We start from the raw sequence: 22,167 nt of genomic DNA, 5'->3' as shown, positions 1-22,167 counted from the left end.
ATGGCTGGGGTCAATAGGTGTTCTTCTATGGGTATGCTTTGAGATACCTACTGCTTCAGAGCTTTTTCCTCACTTTAATGACTATTCCTTAAAGATAGAACTATCAATGCTGCTTCCTGCACCAAATGCATGCAGGTTTGGTCCCTCTCTAACTGAGCATGCCGCTTCTGGAATGAAGTCATACTACAGTATACCATCAGAAAGCCTGCCATGCGAAGTCTGACTTTCTACCTGGGCTTTTGGGATGGCCATACATGGTGTCACTTTTTCATGGTGACCATTGTCATCATTAACTGTTCTCTCCAATATATCAGACACTGACTGGTTGCCAGCCTGTTATTTAATACTAAATGAAATGGTAAGGATTCAATACTGAGCAACAGTCTGGGTTTCTTATTTTCATGTTAAGTCCAGAAGGGACCATTAGATCAAGCAGGTTAACCTCCTATATGAACACAGAATTTCACCCAGTTACTCCTGTATTGAGCCCAATGACTTGTGCTGGGGTAAAGCGTATCTTGCAGAAAGGCATCCGGTCTGGATCTGAAATCTCAAAAGATGAAAAATCTACCACTTTTGGTTAGAAGTTCACATTTTTATGTTCACCCATCACTAATAATTACCCTTTTTGCATTTAAGGTTTAGATTTTTTTTTTATTTAAAATTTGCTAGTTTTCCTTTCAGTTGGCCAGTTTTGTTTTACCCTCCATTCTCAAATAGGACTCCGACCAGTGCATTTTCCTTTCACTTGTTTTAGAATTTCTGGGCCTTAGCATCTGCCATTCCCTGTACCAGGAAGTTCCTAATATTGCTATTTCTCTCGATTTCTAAGCTTATCCCTTGTTGCTGTGAAGTTTTTCCCTGATGCATTTATTGAAGTTGGATCTGCTAATGACTGAGGAGGAAGAAGAGGAGATTCTAATCTGGCTATAAGCATATTGTCCCGATCTGGCTGTTTTCTATATGTAAAGAAGTGTGAAGAGGCAGCTCTAGCCACATACCCTAGATACCTTGATTTAATTTCAAAATACATCAAGTACAACAGTACAGTTTAAGATAAGCATTACTACTAAGCCAGTCAATTTAACTCCATTCCCCCTACATTGCCATTTTCAAATACCTATACCTGCGGGAAAAAGATGAGCTTAGCAACATATCCTGAATCTGATGACCTTCAGGGCATTTCAGAACAAGGATGGGAAAAAGCAAATTTCTAAGCCAAGAAGCCCTCACAGCAGCCCTCTAATTTATACCTCGGGAGCTCCAGCCGGAGCACCTTTGCTGATCCCAACTGCAGCAGTATGACAGAATTTGTAGTGTTTGAAAGCTGAAAAGATTCAACACAGATACCGTGCCTGAGATTGCTACTATGTTCTACAGGAATTTATCATGGGAGATCTTCATAGAAGCAGGGAAGTTAACCTAGGTGCCCTGGCCAACTCAGATAGTTATGTGACCCACCTCTACTTCCCTCTGGTTTCTGCTGAATAGAATGCGGGAAACCATTGTAGAGTGTTGCTGAGCAATTTTTAAACAGATGTCACGTTCCACCCTAGACCTTTAAGGGATGGGAGAGTGAAGCGATCGTGCTTATATAGCTATAGAGAGAGAGACACACAGTCAAATCCTACTTTCATACGCTCCCATGCAACTCCAGGCATACTGATTACAGTTTGGTTTGTAAAATGCTTTGAAAGCCTTCTCGATGAAAAAGTGTGTATATAATAACTTACACTGATATTTGTCAGCATTCATGGCTCCAGCCCGCTGCCACTATTTGCCGCCTGTTAGTATTCTGAAGGAATGTCTGAACTCCATTTAAGAGATGTAATAGTGCTCTTCTGCTATTGCTGCTGGTTAAAGTGCGTTTCTAGTCTGAAAAGTGACCACGTGCTGGTATCCGATTCCTACTGAACAGGACTTTTAACCAGTGTGAATTCAGAAACAGAGCTGAATTTGTAGCCAACTTTAGGGACAAAGACAATGCTTAACTGTTCCTGTTAGCTCTGCAGAGCAAACAACTAAATTTGGTGAAAAATGCTAAATCGGCAAGAAAATGTTTTGCAAATTAGTGTTGATTTCACTATATTGTTCATTTCAAACAAAACAATTCCCCCCCAAAATTAAGTTTAATTTCAACCTTTTCTAAACATATTTTGATTTTGCAGTTTGAAAAAAACTTGTTTCAAAATTTCCTTTAGTTTATTTAAAAATGGCCCAGATCAAAAACTACAAATGTGTAGATTTTGTCAAAAGGAAGTGTTTTCTTCACCCCCCAAAACAAGGGTTTTTTCCCCAAATTGCCAGCTAACTGAAAAAAAATCCATTTGCACAGCTCTACATCTCACTCCTGTTCTTTGAAAACTGCAGACCTAGTCTGTTTCCACTGACACCAGTGTTAGTCCAGATGCACAGCAGCAGAACAGAGCAAAATCTAGGCTTCTGGCATAAAAAAGAAGGACCGTACAATGCAGCGTTACTTTATAGACATACTTACAGCTCTAAAATACTGAAACACACCGTGGAGCGGATTCTTTTCCCACAATAACTGCAAGATCTTTGGAGAAACTGCAACTATTTATTCAAACATTATCCACTTTATCTGAACTTCTTAGTAAGCCTGACTTTCTGAGGACATGACCAAAGTTGAGTTGAAGCACATCTGATACAGTAATTAGTAAAGGTGACAACCCTAACTCTTCTCCATTTACATTTTTCAGGACTAAATACAGAGGTTCTGATAATAAGGACCGAACTCAAAATAGGTCAAGAAGAGACTGATGACCTCGTTGTTACTGCAGCAGGAAGGTAAGAAAACCATTCTATTTCTCTCTCTACACAAGAACCCTTTGTTGTCCCTTGAGAGTTCTGTTTCTCTTCAATAACAGCAAGCTCTCAGCTCTTCTCAGTCCCAAGCTAGTTCTAGCTCTAGTAGCTACAAGGGCTCCGGCAGCCGGGCTCGGCCGGGGATTTAAAGGGCCCAGGACTCCTGCCACTGCGGGGAGCCCTGGGTCCTTTAAATCACCACTGGAGCCCTGCCACCACTACCCCGGGATAAAGGCGGCAGAGCTCTGGTGGCGATTTAAAGGGCCTGGGGATCCCCGCAGCAGCTGGAGCCCTGGGCCCTTTAAATCACCGCCGGAGAAGCCAGTCCAGTTTGGCACGGTGTACTGGCTCTTGCCAGTATGCCGTACCGGACCAGACCTGCTTAGTTTCACCTCTGGAATGAAGGCAAGATGCCATGGGAAGAGAGACACTGAAATGATGGGGAGAAGCCATTAGAAGTAACTAGAAAGGCATATCAGTAAAGCTGTCCAGTCTAGGGAGCCTGACGCTGTAACTGCATTGCATGTGGCACTACTCTGGCACTCAGTTCTACACGCTAAAGAAGACTATTCTTTACTGGGTCAGCAACATGATCTAATGAGTAAGTCCCTGGACTGAGAGTCAAGAGATCTGGCTTCTATTCCTGGCTCAGCCACTGACCTACTGTTTGACTTTGAACAAGTCACCCTGTCTGCGTCTCTGTTCCCCGCCCAGCCTGTGTCTATTTAGATCAACTCCTTAGGACAAGGACCATCTCTTAAGAGTATGCCCAGCATCTGACACAAAATGCTCAACTTCAGGGGTTCCCAAACTTTTTGCAGGCAAGACCCCATTTTAATGAATTATTTCCTCCCGGGACCCCAGACCGCATGGAGGATGCCTTTTCTATGAGCAGAATGGTATCCTCTGCACAGCGTGACCTTGTATATACGGTACATGTGATGTCATGCTGTATGGCAGATTCCCTTTTGTAAAGCAAAATGGCGATCTCTGTGCATCATGACCTCACATGCACCATACATGTGAGGTCACACTGTGTGACGCCAAATGGCATCCTCTGCACACTAGGGATCACCACAACCCCATCTGCTGATGGTGCGACCCCATTTGGGGTGGCAACTCAGAGTTTAGGAACCATTGCTCTATTGCAGTGGTTTTCAACCTTTTCTCATTTGTGGATCCCTAAAAAAATTTCGAATTGAGGTGCAGACCTCTTTGGAAATCTTAGACATAGTTTGCGGACCCCCCACAGGTCCGCGGACCACAGATTTAAAACAACTGCTCTATTGTCATAGTCATAGAAAAAAACCCCACACACATTCCATCTCAACCAAAACCAAAAACGGACAAAATCTTGAAAGAAAGCCCATTGATGCAGACCAAAGAAATGCAAATAACTTTGGATTGGCAGCCTATATTTGGAAAGCTTACCCAACTCTCGCTTCAGGGGTTTTTAAGGGTGGGAAAGGACTATTTTTTTAAAAAAAGTTTTATAATTACCACCAGGCGATGGCGCTTTCAAGTGTTTTCTCAAACTTTTTCCACTATTTCCCTTTGTACTGTCATTAAACTTCAGTCATCCAGGGGGAAAAAAATCACAGGGATTTTTCTCCTCTTTTACACTTAAGCTATTTAACTTCTATACCTAAATACTTGGAAGTGTAATGTGCAGCTTTAGCCATGTACCTCATTACAGACCATGGAGGCACAGAGCAAGTCTTTGAATACTAACCATTTGTTGATTTTAAGACACAAATCCAGTTGGTGGTGGGTATGGAAGACTTTGCTTCCTCCTTCAGTGCATCTCAGATAGCGCCATTTAGAGCTGAACCAGGAATAAAAGGAAATATTTCTAGATCATGAATTCTTGTTACTTACAACCCTAAATACCCTAACAACCCTTCTGTCCCACACCCCCCAAAAAAGTTTTAAAAAGCCATATTAATCCTAAACATGTTGATAGACCGGCTGAGTGAGCTAGAAGGTGAAGGTATGAATCCTCATGTTAGTGTGTGAATTCCCCCCAGCCAGACAGAATGAGGGGAGGGATATAAAATGAAATGAGTACTGCATTTTTATATTGTAGTGATTTTTAGTGCTGTAAACTTTAGGGGACGTGCCTTCATTTCCACTTCTCTCCAACAATGAGACAAGTAATGCTTAGTAAGGTTCTGATAAAAACCTCATTCTGCGGGAATGCTGAACGGCTACCTTCTTTTCCATCCTGCATCCCTCTCCTCTACTCCCCATTTATAGAAAAGATAAACAGTCACACAAATAGTTCTGGGAAAGCCTTAAAGGTTTCTGAAAACTTTGGAATTTGTGCGACGTTTTCAAATGCCTCTGGGCCGTTCATCTCCAATCAGGTGACTGTAGTGGGGAGGGAGGGAGAGAATCGGTCTGGAATTTCTGGTGCTGACCCCTCCATTTTTTTGGGTCCAAATCATAATTTGCATCTGTAGTTATCTGCACCCACAAAAAGAGGTTTCAGTTAGGCCATGCTGAAAATTTAGCGCTTTCTTAACTAAATTTAGTTATTTTAGTTCAGCAATTTCCGTTTTTTCAAGAGATTACTCAAGAGGCATCATAAAAATATTAGTTCCTTATTTCAGCCTCTCCCCAATTTATTACTCCCCCCCCCCAATTCCCTCTCAATTCTTTCTCTCAGGTTAAGATTCACTGCAGTAGTGGTTGTTGGCTTATTAAAACTCCACATTTTAGTTTGTCAATGATTTCTGTTTCAGGGGACTAAAATAACATGAGTTTAATAATCTAATCCATTTTCTGTTGAGATGTTGTGGTGTCCAAGAAAACGGCAAAACCAAATACAAAATGCTATATAGCAACTTCACCCTGAATCCTTAAGGACACTTTACAAAAATCACATACCATTGAAAAGAGGCGACAAAAGATAGGTTTGTTACTACAGGTTTAGAAAGAAATTGGATTTCCAGCCTCAGCAAAGATCAAATCTGCATGCTATCAATGTAGATAAAAAAAAGCTCGCACTTTGTAAAAGGCTCCGTGAGCAGCCCACAAAGTGAGCAGCTAGGATCAGAGTGACAAGACATCTAAGACACAGGCTTAGCCTGCATTAAAGAGCTTTGCAGAAATAATGTCAGAAAAAAATCGACTTGGTGCATTATCAGAAGCCAGTGAGAACGTTGATAAAAGCAGACTAGAGCCCAGCAAGCACACTTGGTGGGACCCTAAAGAAGGGCAATTAATCTAAGGGGTGTCGCCCTGAGCGGCAAGGCGGGCACTGCTTTCCTGCAGAACACAGACATGCCAACTATTGGGCCTGTTTATTCTGCCCAAGAAACAGCCCTGACGAGATGGAGTACATGGGAAGGAACAGCATCTGAGTCAGATAGTGTCCCCTACAAAAACTGGGTGATGTTCTCCAATGACAACAGAGTGTAACTGACCTAAGAACCTGGAAAAAAGTCATTGACTGGTGAAAAAGGTCAACTGGTTGCAGAACGGCTCTCACCCTGCCTCTGAGAGCTCCCCAGAGATAATACAATGTGAAACTCAGCAGGCATGGCTACACGATGGACGCTACAGCAGCACAGATGCAGCACTGCCAGGTACCCCGATGCTGTGGTAGCACCATAGCATAGACGCTTCCTACAGCAATAGAAGGGTTTTTCCCCCATCAATGTAGGCCCCCTCCCTGAGAGGTGGTAGCTAGGTCGGTGAAAGAATCCTTCCATCCACTTAGCTGCATCTGCACCAGGAATTAGGTTGGCTTAACTACAGCCCTTGGGGGTGTGAATTTTTCACCACTGGGAGGAATGTCACTCGGTCAATTTAAAATTTTAAGCATAGACCAGGGTGTAATCAGTGTGGCACTACCTTCTGTAGATGTGCACCTAGGAGAAGCATGTTTGGTTCGCTGCATTATTTACTCGCCTTTGACTCTAGCTGATGTCGAAGCCCGGGGTTCTGAGTATAACAAGAACAGGGCACGTAAGTTAATTGCTAGTTAAGACTGCACCACAAAAGCACCTGGAGTAGGGTTGTTGTCTGAATCAAGAAATTCCAAGTCCTTCCTGAATCCAGCAACAAAACATTCTTCCCAATAAGAGCAATTACTTCTTCAATGCTAGTAATAAAGTGGAAACTCATGCCAAGCGCTGCCTTTTGATACTTAAGGTCCTTATTATGCATTCGGTAACAAACTGTGATGAGGCAGATTTATACTAATGACAAAGATCAGCTGTGAAAAAAATGTTGCACTTCATTAAAGCTCCATATGACTGTGACAATTTAAACAGGCCACCAGCAACACTAGCCAAAAAACCAAGATGCTAAACCTGAGGGAACCCATTAAAATGCTGGGCCCGTTTTTCCTCCTTTCATATTTAGTTTCGAAATATCATGCAATCAAATTGTGAAAAGAATCCAATTTCTTGTAAAAACAGACAAAGCTTTTAGTGCTGCAGTCCTAAGAGTAACTCAAGAACCTTGTAAAGATTTAGATATAAAAGGTAACCAAAAATACCCCGGAGTGTTTCCTAAAACTCTACAGACGTTCATCTGGTATTAACTAGAGCACTCCAATATCAAAGTCAGAAAACTTATCTGATTGGGTTTCCCCTTCATATTTGGGGGGGGGCGTACTATATGTTTAGAATTAGTACAGTAAGTATTGTCACTCTAATAAGACGAACATGACGAATATATATTACTGGAAGGTGAATCACATTTAATCAACATTGTAATTCCTGAAAGGAAAAGAACCATGTTTTTCCATGCTGGTGAAGAATGGTCATTTCCTTTTTTTTAAGTGTAGTGTAAAGTAAGTTACTGGCTATTGTGTCTTCCAGAAGTGCCCAGGATCACACAGTATGTCATTTTGAATTCTGTATCCCTTTGGAAATAATGCACCGCAAGCCACCTTCACACTCAGCTAATCGGAGGCAAGTTCCACCCTCTGCTCTGAGCACAGAGTATAAAGGCACACACTCAACCTTTCTGTTGTGCATGGGAGGAAGTACAGATGTCATTAGAGCAAGAGACTGGAGAGAACAGGAGTTCTGGTTTCCAGTGAGGACTTTCACACTGGCTTGCTACATGGCCTGGACCAAGTCACTTCCTCTCTGTACTGTTTCCCCTCTGGAAAGTGTAGATAATACTTCCCTGCAGTCACGGACGTTTGAAATCACTGGTATTAGATGAAAGGTGGCACAGAAATACAATACAGTAGGAAATAGCCATTGCTGTCCCAAACCTGCCAATACTTCTGCATGTGCTCAGCTTTAGGCACACAAGTTGTTCCAGTGTCAAGCATTCAGTTCAGTGGAGAGTCAGTACCAATGTGGAAGAGTTACTCCCAGCCTTAGGACACCATACAATTTGAGTAAGGAGAGCAATTTAACACACATTTGCATGACCATACTGTCCTGTGCTGGGATCCTTTCTAATCCCCTGAATTAAGCAGGGTTTCGATGGAAGCCCTCCAAGGAGAGCAGAGACGTTGGTGTTGCAGGACCTACTGCTGGAGAGTCAGTAGGAAGCACTCTTCCCTTTAAGGATCAAACCAATATGCCACCCAGGTGGGAGAGATGTAAAACTGAGCTCATGACCACTTGGGGTCATTAGCTACCCTTAGAGTGCTGTAGAGTGTGTCTACACTGCCACCGGGAGGTATGCTGCAGCACATCTAGGTATACCTCAGCTAGCTTTGATCTAACTAGCTCAGGTGCCAATAGCAATCCAATTGCAGTAGCACAGGCTAGACACCCATGTAATTTTCTCAGGGTCCCAAACAGTCTTGTACAGCCCAGGCTGCCGCAACCTGACTGCTGTTGGTACTCCTGCTAGCAAGCTCAGGTATGTCTACACATGCTGCAATTACGCACCCTGACTGCAGTACGGACACACCTCAAGAGTAGAGTTCTTAACCTTGGCACCATGGCTAAGTCCGAACTTGCATAATTACATTCGGCATGCTTCTGTAGTTTTAATTGGATACAGAATTCTTCATTTCCTGTCCTAAACTCTTGTTTAGATGTATGCTGTTGAGTAGTGCCAAATTTCACCCCAGAAGTGTCTGCATTTCTGCACTAGAAGAAAGGGATTCCTGTCTACAGTTTGCAAAGTGCTTAGAGATCTTGCCATAAGAAACCATGCTCTATGCACTTAAAGGTCAATTATGAGTCAAGCTACACAATTACATACTATTGCCCTCCGCGAAGCGGTAGCAGATATCCAGGGCTTTGTAGGTCAGCTTCTCAGTGGAGGAGGAATCAGTGATGTGGAGTTTGGGTATAGCCTAAGTGTTGCTTGTTTAATTTCTGCCAATCGTGGAATAGAGACGATCACAAGCAGCATGCAGGGGATCCCCTCTTTAGGAATTTTAGCCCAAAAATAAATGCCTAGTTCCCAGGGAGCAACTCTGCTATGTCTTGGTTTCCTGTTAAATTCTCCTGCTGCTCACACAACTCCAAGTGGCTCTCACATAAAACCACCCCCACACAGCTTGTCTTACACTCATAGAACTGGAAGGCACCTCAAGAGGTCATTTAGTCCAGTCCCCTGTACACGTAGCAGAACTAAGTACTATCTAGACCATCCCAGACAGTTGTTTGTCTAACCTGCTTTTAAAAATCTCCAACAATGGAGATTCCACAAACTCCCTAGGCAATTTATTCCAGTACTTAACCACCAGGACACTTAGGAAGTTTTTCCTAATATCCAACCTAAACCGCCTTTGCTGCAATTTAAGCCCATTGCTGCTTTTCCTATCCTCAGAGGTTAATGGGAACAATTTAGCTCCCTCCTCCTTGTACCAACCTTTTATGTCCCCCCGCCCTCAGTCTTCTCTTCTCCAGACTAAACAAACCCAATTTTTTCAATCTTCCCTCATAGCTCCTGTTTTCTAGACCTTTAATCACTTTTGTTGCTCTTTTCTGGACTTTCTCCAGTTTGTCCACATCTTTCCTGAAATGTGGTGCCCAGAACTAGACACAATTCTCCAGTTGAGGCCTAATCAGTGTGGAGTACAGCGGAAGAATTACTTCTCGTGTCATGCTTACAATACTGCTGCTAATACATCCCAGAATGATGTTTGCTTTTTTTGCAACAATGCCACACTGTTGACTCATATTTAGCTTGTGATCTACTATGACCCCCAGATCCCTTTCTGCAGTACTCCTTCCTAGGCAGTCATTTCCCATTTTCTTTGTGTGCAAATGATTGTTCCTTCCTAAGTGGAGTACTTTGCATTTGTCCTTATTGAATTTCATCCTATTTACTTCAGACTGTTTCTCCAGTTTGTCCAGATCAATTTGAATTTTAATCCTATCTTCCAAAGCACTTGGAACCTCTCCCATCTTGGAATCATCCACGAACTTTATAAGTGTGCTCTCTGTGCCATTATGTGAAGTTTCTGTGAATAACCCTTTATGCTCTATGGCTGGAGCAACACCAAGGACCTTGAAGTGTTCTCCGACAGCAATATACTGATTCTGCCTGTTCCATTTATTGGGCCTTTTATCAGTACTTTCCAGACAATTCCCAGATTGTTTGGTCATTACAGGAGATAAGGTTTGCATGTTGTTACGGTAAATCCTACTTGTTTCACAGCCTAGCAGTCTGAAAGGCGGAGATATAGTATGTATTGGCTGCTTCTGGATATTGGCATCATTTCAAACCATGCTGGTCTCCAAGAGGCCAATTCCAATAACGTAGCCTCCTGAACCAGACCCCACTTTTGTTCGACGCTGCAACTTTGAAGACGGATGGCAGTGCCTCCAGTTTCAGCATCGGAGTGTCGCTGGGCTAAATTTTCAGTGACTTTGCACTATTAAAACTGGTCCCTTGAGATTGCAAAGACAGAGCCCGGGGGCTCAGATGAGGTGCACCTGCCAAAAAACAATGCACTGAGGACATGGCCTAGAAAACTTGTCCACCAAAGCATTTCTGAAGCAGCACACCTGGGTGCAAGCGGGAACTACTGCTCCACAAACTTGCAGCAGAAACTGTGGCCAGCAGTGTCTTTACCAGGAGACCAGCCCACACCAGCGACTCTTCACTGATTCAGACCAACCACATCACACCCAGCACACCCAGGGACAGACAGTAATTTGTGTTTGCTTGGAATTGTGGTTGCCTCGTGTGCCCAGTTTACACTGGAGAATGCTGAAGCCCTCAGGGAAGATGGAGTAAGGGGAGGAGGCGCAGACCCAAATGGCCTGGGGACCCCAAAGCCCAACCAGATGCCCACATTTGGCTTCCTGGACAGGACTGATTCCTACTCCAGTTGCCAGAGGAGAAAGTCTGGCAATGTTAAAGGTGAAATACGGATGTACCCAGAACCCCCACAAGGAGTTACGAGGTCTCTGGAGAGGTAGATACCCAGGGGGGTGCAGACTCTGGGTTATAGCTATTCCCAGCAGATATCGATTTAGGTGAATTTTGAGGTAAAAGGGCATTTCAGCATGAATCCCAGCCCAACAAATCACTGGTACTCATCTGCTGTGTGTCTCCTGTTATAACGTTATTGAGATGGCATTAGAGAACAGGAAAACTAGTGGTAATATATGGCATTGCTGAGAGGTTCCTGTTGGCATCAAAGTCAGAGTATTTTTCTTCACTAGCTCAGCCACATGGTGGGGAAGCTAATCCCTTGCCCTGGCTTAGATCCTGCAAACACTTATCTATCCAACATAGTGCCTACTACCCACAGTAGCCCTGTTGAAGACAATGGGATTACTGAGGGTAGCAAGTACTATCCCTGGTAGTGTTTGCAGGATCCAGCCCTAAGTAAGTACCATTAATATAAAATGAGAGAAAGCTAACTGCAAACCAGCCTGCCATGCAAACTGTAGAGTCAGAATTCCTCCTGAATGAGAATTCAAGCTGATGCTAAGAAACAGGGTTCTCTCAATTACACACACATTAACAGCGGCATTTGGTTACAGGCATGAGATGTGGTAATTGACAATTATGACTGTATTCCCAGAAATACAGTCCCACGTGTTTTCAAATACTGGCCTTTTTGCAAAGAGGAGACTGTTGCCAAAACAATAACTAAAACATGGATTTTAAGAGCGTTTGAGGACTATATATCTAATTTTAAAAGGAGCAACCATTATACAGTTTTCTATTTGAGCAAAGGTGCCATAGAAAGCGGACTGGATTACATAAATCATTACCTTTGGGGGGCGGGGAAAGAGGCCAAAGGCACTTGCTGGCATTCAAGATGAACAAGGCTTTGGCTGATTTAAATGACTGTGTTCGCTAATGGGTGTTACTGACTTAGTTTTATGAGTTGGCAGTGCCCTGACAAACCCATTCTAACTCCCTCTCTCTAATAGAAATGAAATTCACCGATTCCAGAAGATGAACAGTAGCATGCCGTGACATTTTTAGTCAGGCATACAATTCTACACATTCAAAATGGCGCCCTAGATGAGGCATGACCATGCACATACAGTGCCTGTGAGGTCAGTGTGTGTGGAGGGCGCCATTTTTGTTCTACAAAATAACATCTTACGTGTGCATGTGGGGATCAGATGGAATCGTCCTGTGGGCACAGCCAATCCCAGGGCACACAATGCACGTCTTGCCTACGCAGACCGCACAACACTAACACTCAAGGCAAATTGCTCTCTGGATTTGTATTTTTATTAGCTCATCTTCTAGCAAATAAGCAAGACAAGAAAAAACAGTGATTTTAAAACTTAAATTGGGATGAATGGCAGAGTCTAGTATCTTGAGTCTTATCGCCATCTTTTCATAGCCTCTTTTAAAAAGAGGCTGTTTGGTGCATTCCAGAGGCCAGTGTCAAAGATGTACCAAGAAAGCAATTGCCTTGGACAAGGTCACTTGACCTGGCACAGCAACAAATGAGATTCTTCTAGTCGTGGTCTAACATGTGGCCCATGAGCCTACCAGAATAAGAAGCCATGTTCCCCTGCAGAGCGGGGCCCTCAGTCAGCAGCTGCCGCTCTCCGGCCGCCCAGCTCTGAAGGCAGCACAGAAGTAAGGATGGCAATACTGCGACCCCCCCTAAAATAACCTTGTGCCCCCCTGCAACTCCCTTTTGGGTCAGGACCCCCAATTTGAGAAACACTGGTCTCCCCCATGAAATCTGTATAGTATAGGGTAAAAGCACACAAAAGACCAGATTTCACCGCGGGGGGGGGGGGGGGGGGGGGAGGGGGGCAGGAGACCAGATTTCCCAGTCCGTGATGCTTTTTTCACGACCATCAATTTGGTAGGGCCCTATTCATAATACTGCCCTTTAAGAGAGAGCCTCTCAATTGTAATCTTTCACAAAAATCTCTCTAAAACTTCAGGTGGAGAGAGAGACAACAAAAACAGGGAAAGACGCCAACACCCTTTCCCTGACTGTGAGGGAAATGGCCCCAGATTAAAACTACCTACCTCCAGCTCCATCCATGTAAGCCAGAGGTGGTGCTAGTGAGCAGAAGGAAGCGTTCTGAAGGTAGAGCTCATGCTATGGCCTTAGTTTCCATTAGTCAAGACGGTGGGTAATATTATTTTAGACTCAGCAGATATGCCTTTCCTCCCCCCACCCACCCCCTCTCCCATCTCCTCATCCTTGACTGAAAGGAGACTCCTTTACCACCTCTCATGTTGGACCCAACTGTAGCAGCTCCCTACTTTTCTCCCCTCCAGATTAGAATTTTGCAGCCCACTCAACCTTGGGTTGACCATCAAGCCCATCCAGAGACTGCAGCGGTGTCCTGAGGCCATGTAAGACACACTGGCAAGAGCACATTACACCAGTGCTGTGTGCATTGGCTGCTAATCCAGTTCTGAATCCATTTGATGGACCCACTCTATCTTTAAAGCCCTCAGTGGGTTAGGGCCTAGTTATCTCAGGCATAGTCACTGTGCCCATGGTAGCTGGGCTATATGGGAATGCTCTGGTGGTGGGACACAGGTTTGAATGGGCAGGGAGACAGGGTACTCGCTGGAAGGCCTTGGATGTACAATTCACTACCATTGTAGGCCCAACCTTGCCTCCTTCAAGACCATGCAAGACTCACGTCCCCATCAGACCAAGGCCCAATCCTGCTGTCACTGAAATATGTGACAAAAGTCCTACTGACTTCAGTGGGAGCAGGACTGGGCCCTCTGTAGTTCAGATTACTGATCTGAGCCAAACTTAATGGATATTAGCTACTCAGGTGCGAATTGCTCCATCATAGGAGGCCCAAATCTGTTCCCATTTTAGTCAATGTGCACTCTTGAAGGTGCAGTACATTTAGTTCCACAATGGGCAGCTTTGGAAGTTGGCACACATTGTAGCATGCTTTTTCCACAAAGCGCTGCCATGAACCCGAACAGCAGGAATTTTGGAATAGGCCTTCCAGAATTAACACAGAGGCTGCGGGCTCTTGAAAACATCAGGTTTTGTGCCTTTGGGTACATGATGCACAACATTTACCCCACAATAACTAGTTGTATGAGATCCCGCCAAGCTGCATCCCTTCACATCACCTTTCCTAGCCCTCGATGCCAGCAGCAATGCCACTGCAAAACGCAGAATCGTCACCCCTTACACCTGGTTCCACTGGCTTGCAGAATGAACCATCTACCTCTTCAACCAGGAGCAGCGTGCTAGGCCCAGAGTTGACTCAATCCAAGTCAATTTCAGTTTTCCCACAGCAGAAATGACGAGCCTGGAACCATTTTAGTACTGGATGTGGTCATATCACTTAATTCAAATTCCCTTTGGAATGGGCTCCCGCTGCAGCATGTCGGTGAAGAAATCAACTCAACTCCTGCCTGACTGGAGCCTACTCAGATGGTTTAAATAATGCTTATCATCAGGGAGCCTTGTCTTGGGTGAACAAATCTTCCTATAAAGAAAATCCAACTTTGACTGTCTATTCTCACTTGTGTTGTGGCATAATAAAATCCACGGAGCCTGTGATTTATCACGCTCAGGCACTACTGCCAGCAGCTCTATAAAATGGCATTACTCACTATAATTATAGGACTGTCTCTTCAGCTAAAAGGTTATTAAATTATCATTGGTATTGTCAGGATGAACAGGCCCCCGCTTCAAAAGAAGAGCATCATATTCCCAAGCTCATAGTTTAAGGGTCACGTTGAGGTTTCCTTTATGAACTCAGTAGTTTCAAATTGCATCAGCCTCAGAAATTGGTACTTTTCTTTTCTAGAGATTTATCCTAATTCAGTTGTATTACTTCTTCCAGTAGGTAAGTGATAAAGAGGAATCACATTGGAATGGTGAAGGATCTTGCTATGAATGCTTTGAAGGCATTTCCTCTTCATTCTGAACTGAAGCCTTCATTTTAAATGGAAAAACTATTTGGAAAACACTGGTTCTGTTGCCATTATTTCAGGTCCAATGAAACATAGCTATGATTCAGTGTCAGTGGAAGATATTTTGTGTTTTATTTAATTTTTTTTCATTGGATGTGGTTCTTTTGCTTACGTCAACATTGTAACGGCTCCAGCATCCAGGTAAACAATGCTAGAATATCAAGTCAAGGCTTTGTTTTTGAACAAGTTATTCTTACATAGTTATGATTTATATTGGTCATGAAAGCATCCAACCCATTTGTCAACCCCTGGTCCAGAACTAAGACCTCAATAGCTCTCTGGGGGATGCAAAGTAGTGTGGCACAACACAAAACCACACTCCAGCATCACCCAACAGACATTTAACCTAAAACAAAATATCAAAACAAATCTACTGAACACAGGCCATGAGCCGTGTAGATTCTGCAGTTCACTGGACATGCCATTGGTCACATACTCACTAGTATGTATATTTTGCTATTGACACTTGATAACCCCCATTTGGATAACTACGCATGCCCATACCTCAGAGAGGTACTCTACCACCTTGGCCTTGATGGGGGTGATACGTCCTGGCTAGGGAAAAGAAACTTATCTTCTATAACAGAGTTTTACTGTGACACAGAAGAGCAAGAAATATGGAACTAGCATCCATGCTTATCATGTAAACCATCATCCCCTCAAAAAGAGATAAGCTAGACCAATTCTCTCCATTCTGGGGGATGCTGCGGAACACTCACAACATAAGAGCCCCTTCAGGAGCATGTTTTATTGTAGGTCCACATCCCACAATCTAGAAACTCTTCACTGATCTCCTCCCTCCCGCTCTTCTTCTTTCCTTCTAGTCCCTTGGTCTCTTCTTCTCCCTTTACCTCTTATTCTTCCACCTTCTGCTCAGTTTTTTGTCTCATGCAAATCAATAAGATCTCATTCAATCAATCATTGCCTGATGCTCCAGTGAGCGGATACTCACATTATTCTACAGTTTACCTAATTACTGCACATTTTGGTCCCCAATGAAACTAATTTGTTCCTTTCTGGCTCCCATCCATTGTCGTGTGCACACATATTGAGTGAATTCTCCTTCAGTGGACATTGTCCAAGTGTATCTGTAAGATTATACATTGTTATAGACTTTCCAAGTACCACTACGTATAATAAAATATTGAAATCTGAGAGCAGCCAAGTTTCATTGCCATAAATATTTACCAAACGGCTCCATGTTGTTGGTTCACCTATTCTGTCCTTAGCTTACCTTATTATTAATTATTATTATTATTATTGTAAGTGTTGTAGCATACATTATAGTCGCTGTCCTTGTTCTAGGGTCAACACCAGGAGGAAAAGGTTGGGTGGGAGTTTTAGCTCCAAATTTCTTTGGTAAATGCTATGAATTTTGTGGATTCTAAACTCCCTCTCCCCATTTTTTTATTTTGCAAGGTCATTTTATTTCTGTAGCTGATCATAGGACAAGCTGTTGGCAAACAAATCCACGTGAGGTCTGATCTGCACCACTGAGGTCAATGTGAGTTTTGCCGTTGACTCAGTGGGTAGACGATCAGGCCCATTACTTTGATCTCTGAAAACCAGCTTCAAGGTATATATTTAATGTACTTCAGCACTAGAATGTTCTTATGCAAAAAAAGTTTTATAATGAAAAGGGATAAAGAGCCCCAAATGTTAGACAATACTAAGACACTGGAATCGGGTTACTTGTAGGGTTTCCAAGTGTCCAGTTTTGGACCAAAATGCTGAAGTCCACTAAAAGTCCGGCCGGTGGCGCAATAGGGCTAAGGCAGGCTCCCTGCCTGCCCTGGCTCTGCATGGCTCCCGGAAGTGGCCAACATGTTGAGGTCCTAAGTGCAAGGGTGGCCATGGAGGCTCCGTGCACTACCCCTGCCCCAAGCGCCAGCTCTGCAGTACCCATTAGCCAGGAACTGCAGCCAATGGGAGCTGAGGGGCAGTGCCTGTGAGCATGCACAGAAACCCCTGGCCCCTCCACTTAGGAGCCAGACATGCTGGCTGCTTCCGGGAGTCGCCCGGAACCAGGGCAGGCAGGGAGCCTGCCTTAGCCCCGCGGACTGGGAGCTGCCTGAGGTAAGCACTGCCCACAGCCCACACTCTGCACGTCTCCTGCACCCCAACCCCCTGCCCCAGCCTCCCCAACCCCCTGCCCCAGCCCAGAGTCCCCTCCCACACTCTGAACCCCTCATCTGTGGCCCCACTTGGGACCTGGACCCCCAGCCGGAGCCCTCACCCCCTCCCACACTCCAACCACCTGCCCTATCCCAGTGAAAGTGAGGGTAGGGGAGAGCGATCGATGGAGGAAGGGAGGATGGAGTGAGTGGGGGGCAGAGCCTTGGAGAAGGTGCAGGACAAGGGTGTTCAGTTTTGTGCAATTAGAAAGCTGGCAACCCTAGTCATTTGTGATGTAACTTTCAGAAGTTTCCACTAGCTCTTAGATAAGAATTCACTTCTATAACTTCCGCAATTTGTGAACCCAAACTGACATTTCCACTGAAAGACGTTCCAGTAGGTCACAGCAAATATCCAGAACCCTAAAGCAAAATTACTGCAACCTGTAACGTCTTGGACTAACTGTAGCAGTTATACTAACTGCTGTAGTTGTACAAACAGTTGCCGACAAAAATCCCACATTTCAGGTTCCAGCTGGCATGGTAAAGGTCTTTGGAAAAGCAGGTAAACGGCATCTACTACGTTTAGAAATAGTTTAAGAGGCTCATTAAATGCAGTACCTTAAAGAGACTAGAAGGTGAATATAAATTGTGTCAGCCTGGGAGTAGCCATACCAGATCAGACCACTGGTCATCTAGACCCATATCTCATCTCTAACTGTAGTCAGTACCACTTGCTTCAGAGGAAGACACAAGAGAACCAATAATGTGCAACAATGGAATAATCTGCCATACTGGGAACATTTCCTCCAAACATTAGTGGTTGGTTTATGCCCTGAACAAAGGCATATATAAAATACTATACTTACAGTGCAAAGCAACAGAGGGTCCTGTGGCACCTTTGAGACTAACAGAAGTACTGGGAGCATAAGCTTTCGTGGGTAAGAACCTCACTTCTTCAGATGCAAGAGGTTGCTTTTTACAGATTCAGACTAACACGGCTACCCCTCTGATACTTGAGCTCTTTCAGTAAAAAGCAACAGAGGGTCCTGTGGCACCTTTGAGACTAACAGAAGTACTGGGAGCATAAGCTTTCGTGGGTAAGAACCTCACTTCTTCAGATGCAAGAGGTTGCATCTGAAGAAGTGAGGTTCTTACCCACGAAAGCTTATGCTCCCAGTACTTCTGTTAGTCTCAAAGGTGCCACAGGACCCTCTGTTGCTTTTTACAGATTCAGACTAACACGGCTACCCCTCTGATACTATACTTACAATATATCCCTTATATTAAAATAAACACATTTAAAATGGCATCCGAAGGTGCATGAAAGCATATTGCTGATAAAGCAGACATATGTAACATGAGTAAAATATAGATAATATGTAGATAAGTTACTCTAGTAAGTGAAGTCATTTCTGAGCACCATTAAAGTGAACGTCTATAACCAGATAATCTCGTTAGAGGACTGACACAGGAAGCTCATCCTTAACAGATGCTTTGTATCTAACCAGAAAGATAGCCTATGTCAAGAAAACAAATTATGGGAGTGCACAATGGGCAAAATTTGATAAAGAGGAGATACTGCAGCTATTCTGAGCCTATGTTCTAAGAACCTAGTTTCCAGAGACAACCAGAAAAGAGTCATTAACTCATGAGCCCTGAAGTGTTGGTGAAAAATGCAACATTGGAGTACACAGGAATTATAAGCAGGGTCCTATCCCTCTGCAGAGATAAGTGTGCGACAGTAATGCACTATTAACTCAAAGATCCCCATGACAGAGTCCAGAATTACACTTCATGGACAAGCTCTGCATGGGCTACAAGGCTCAATGGCTCAGAGCAGTAAAAGAGGGTAGAAGAAGCCAACTCATATTTGGAGGACAGCCCTGTTAACCAGCCCAGATGCAGCTCTAGTCCTAATTCCATGAAATAATCATTTCTAGGCCATTCCAAAGGTTTCTACTAGAAAGACTTTCTGTATCTTTTATAGACAGACATGACATTTGTTCAGTTTTGCCTACTTAATTCCAGTCCTGTAGTCATCTCACATGTAGGACTTCCAGCAATTTGACACACAACCACCTATGGGTTGGAGAAACTGTGGTCTAGTGCACAACACAAGGTGCCAAGTACCTGGAGACCTAGCTTCTTTCCAACCAGCCCTTCGTAATACAGAATAGATTTTGATGAAACAGTTTTCTGCCGACAAAGGCAGCTTAGTTGAACTAGCAACATTTCACAGGAACTTGTTGATTTCAACAAAATTTTTGAAGGGTCTAAATGAATTGTTTTGACAAGGTAAAAAAAATTTTTTTTTTTCAACTTTGTATTGTACTATTATTTTTCACATTTAATAATTAACCTACAGTCATTCAACGTTAGCAAAACGATTTGACAGAACCTTTTGATCATTACAAATCACACACTTTTTTAAATTTTCATTTCGTGGGAAAACGTCAGCGTTTTGTTCAGATTCAGAATAAAAACTAATTCTGAAGCGTTAGAATTTCCTATGGAATGGTTCCCACCCACCTCTACTCCTGACAGCTAGGGCAAACTGTTTAACGTTTCTTTGCCTAAGGCTATGTCTAGACCAGGGGTCGGCAACGTTCGGCACGCGGCTCGCCAGGGTAAGCACCCTGGCGGGCCGGGCCAGTTTTATTTACCTGCTGACGCGGCAGGTTCGGCCAATCGCGGCCCCCACTGGCTGCAGTTCGCCGTCTCGGGCCAATGGGGGCGGCGAGAAGCCACGGCCAGCACATCACTCGCCCGCGCCACTTCTCACCACCTCCATTGGCCCGGGATGGCGAACCACGGCCAGTGGGGGCCGCGATTGGCCGAACCTGCCGCGTCAGCAGGTAAATAAAACTGGCTCGGCCCGTCAGGGTGCTTACCCTGGCGAGCCACATGCCGAACGTTGCTGATCCCTGGTCTAGACTGTGATAAAAAGCTCCCAGCACTGAGTCTCAGAACCCAGGGCAGCTGTGGGATGGTCTAAAATATAGATGTTCGGGCTTGGGGTGGAGCCTGGGCTCTGAGACCTCCCCACGCCCTCTGCAGGATGTCAGACCCCAGGGTCCAGCCCGAGCCCAAACATCTACACTGCACTCTTATAGCCCCTGAGTCTGAGTCAGCTGATGCGGGACACCCATGGCCATCCCATGAGTCCTTTACTGCAGTGTAGACAGTTTCCCCCTTTTGCAGATGGGGAAGTACTAGAGTGATCTGACATGTGTGACCTGTTCGGTCACTATGGAGAGATGAGGGGCCAAATGCCGCTTTCATTCACAGGGGTGTGAATCCTGACTGACTACAGATTTACACCCTTGTAAATGGAAGCAGCATTTGCCTCCTGGTGATTAACAGAGTAATTACTATTATTAGTTCTGAAACAGACTGAATTATAGGGCCTTAACAAAAAGGACACGATCGTGGCTGCAGGCTGATTTGAACTGATGGATTTTTTCAAGGCTTGACGGTTTCTTGCTTGTTTGGTATGCCCATCTCATTCATGCAGTATTGTATTGCTGGCAGATAGCTAAAACACTCAGTTTCATTGTAGACTGAAGCTTTTTGAAACATTTGTATGCGGAATGTGCACATGAATTATGCTAACTATCAATCAGTGCTTATTGATTTCTTTCTAAACTCTTAAGATAGAGGTTTGTGCATTATGGTGTTTGAAGAGTGTCTTTTTTTTTTTTATACACACAAGGTGCAGCATTTAGACTCAGTAAGCGTGCCAAGCATTAGTAGCATGACTTTAGATGAACTTGTCAATAAAGTATCCAGCCACATTATTTTTGGTCCAAATCCTACTGTCCTCTCAGTTTTTACTCAGCCAAAAGCTCCCATTGGGCCCAATTCAGATCTCACTAGCATCACTGTAAAACTTCACTAAAGCTAATGCAATTATTCCAGTGTAAGATCCTTGTAAGGGGGATCAGGATCAGAATCAGGGCTATTGTCCCTTCCCCTCCTCCACCCCAACAGTGGCACCTGAAAAAGGACCTCCACATTGCCCCACTGTCTTTTGCCTATTTCATGACAACGCTCTCTTGGACTATGAAAAACCAAAATTTTCTCACTTTATTAGGTTTACTGCAGATTGAGTCTTAAAGAACCATGCAAGGTGGGCGGAGGAGGGGTCTTGAAAATCTTCCTGGGTACATCTCTGTCTAGAACTGACTGCATCCAGTTTAACTACTGGCAATTCCAATAGTTTTCACCATGGGACTCCCCATTGAAGCCAATGAAAGTTTTGCTTACAGATGGGCAGAAGGATTGGGATGTGAGAAACACACTACAATATTCATGTTCTGTATGTAGGTATGAAACAGACTGCTTGTGATTTACCGGAGCTGCACATTTCTAAGATCTCCCCCAGCACACACACACACACATACACACACACACACACGCAGAGAACGCAGTTCTCAGCATTTGCTGCAGTCCTATATAAGTAGGCTTGGCCGAATTAAGTTGATGATATCGACATCTATTTTTAAGCATTTTTTTTCAATTTTTATCAATTTAAATGTTCACACAGTTGCCAGAAAAAGGACAATTATTTCATGACAGTAGATGTTGAGATTAAAAAAATTTAAGCTTTATAACTGGGGCCCTACCAATTTCACAGCCATGAAAAACATGTCACAGACCGTGAAATAAGCCCTTCCCCATGAAATCTGACCTCTCCAAAATCAGCAGGGCTGGGGAAGGACAGGACTTGTCCTTCTCCTGCACGGCTGTTCTTGGGGGAGATCAGACCCACCTCCACAGGCAGCGCAGAAGGGAGGGTGATACTCTGGGCTGCTCCCCCCTCTATCTCCCACAGCTCTTGCCGGGGCTGCCCTCTCTGCAGCTCCTGCCCGGGCTTGGGGCACCCTAGTGA

At 44.1% G+C, this 22,167-nt stretch overlaps 1 protein-coding gene across 1 annotated transcript in view; it reads right to left on the bottom strand.

Moving 5' to 3' along the window:
• The window catches only part of GPR50 (G protein-coupled receptor 50), a 66,132-nt gene that overhangs the window by 15,358 nt on the left and 28,607 nt on the right, over positions 1-22,167 (bottom strand). The window lies entirely within an intron of this gene.

This window comes from Trachemys scripta, chromosome 9, assembly GCF_013100865.1.
Source record: "Trachemys scripta elegans isolate TJP31775 chromosome 9, CAS_Tse_1.0, whole genome shotgun sequence".
Lineage (NCBI taxonomy): Eukaryota > Metazoa > Chordata > Testudines > Emydidae > Trachemys > Trachemys scripta.
Note: the sequence above shows the minus strand (reverse complement) of the source record. Positions and strands in the feature narration are given on the sequence as shown.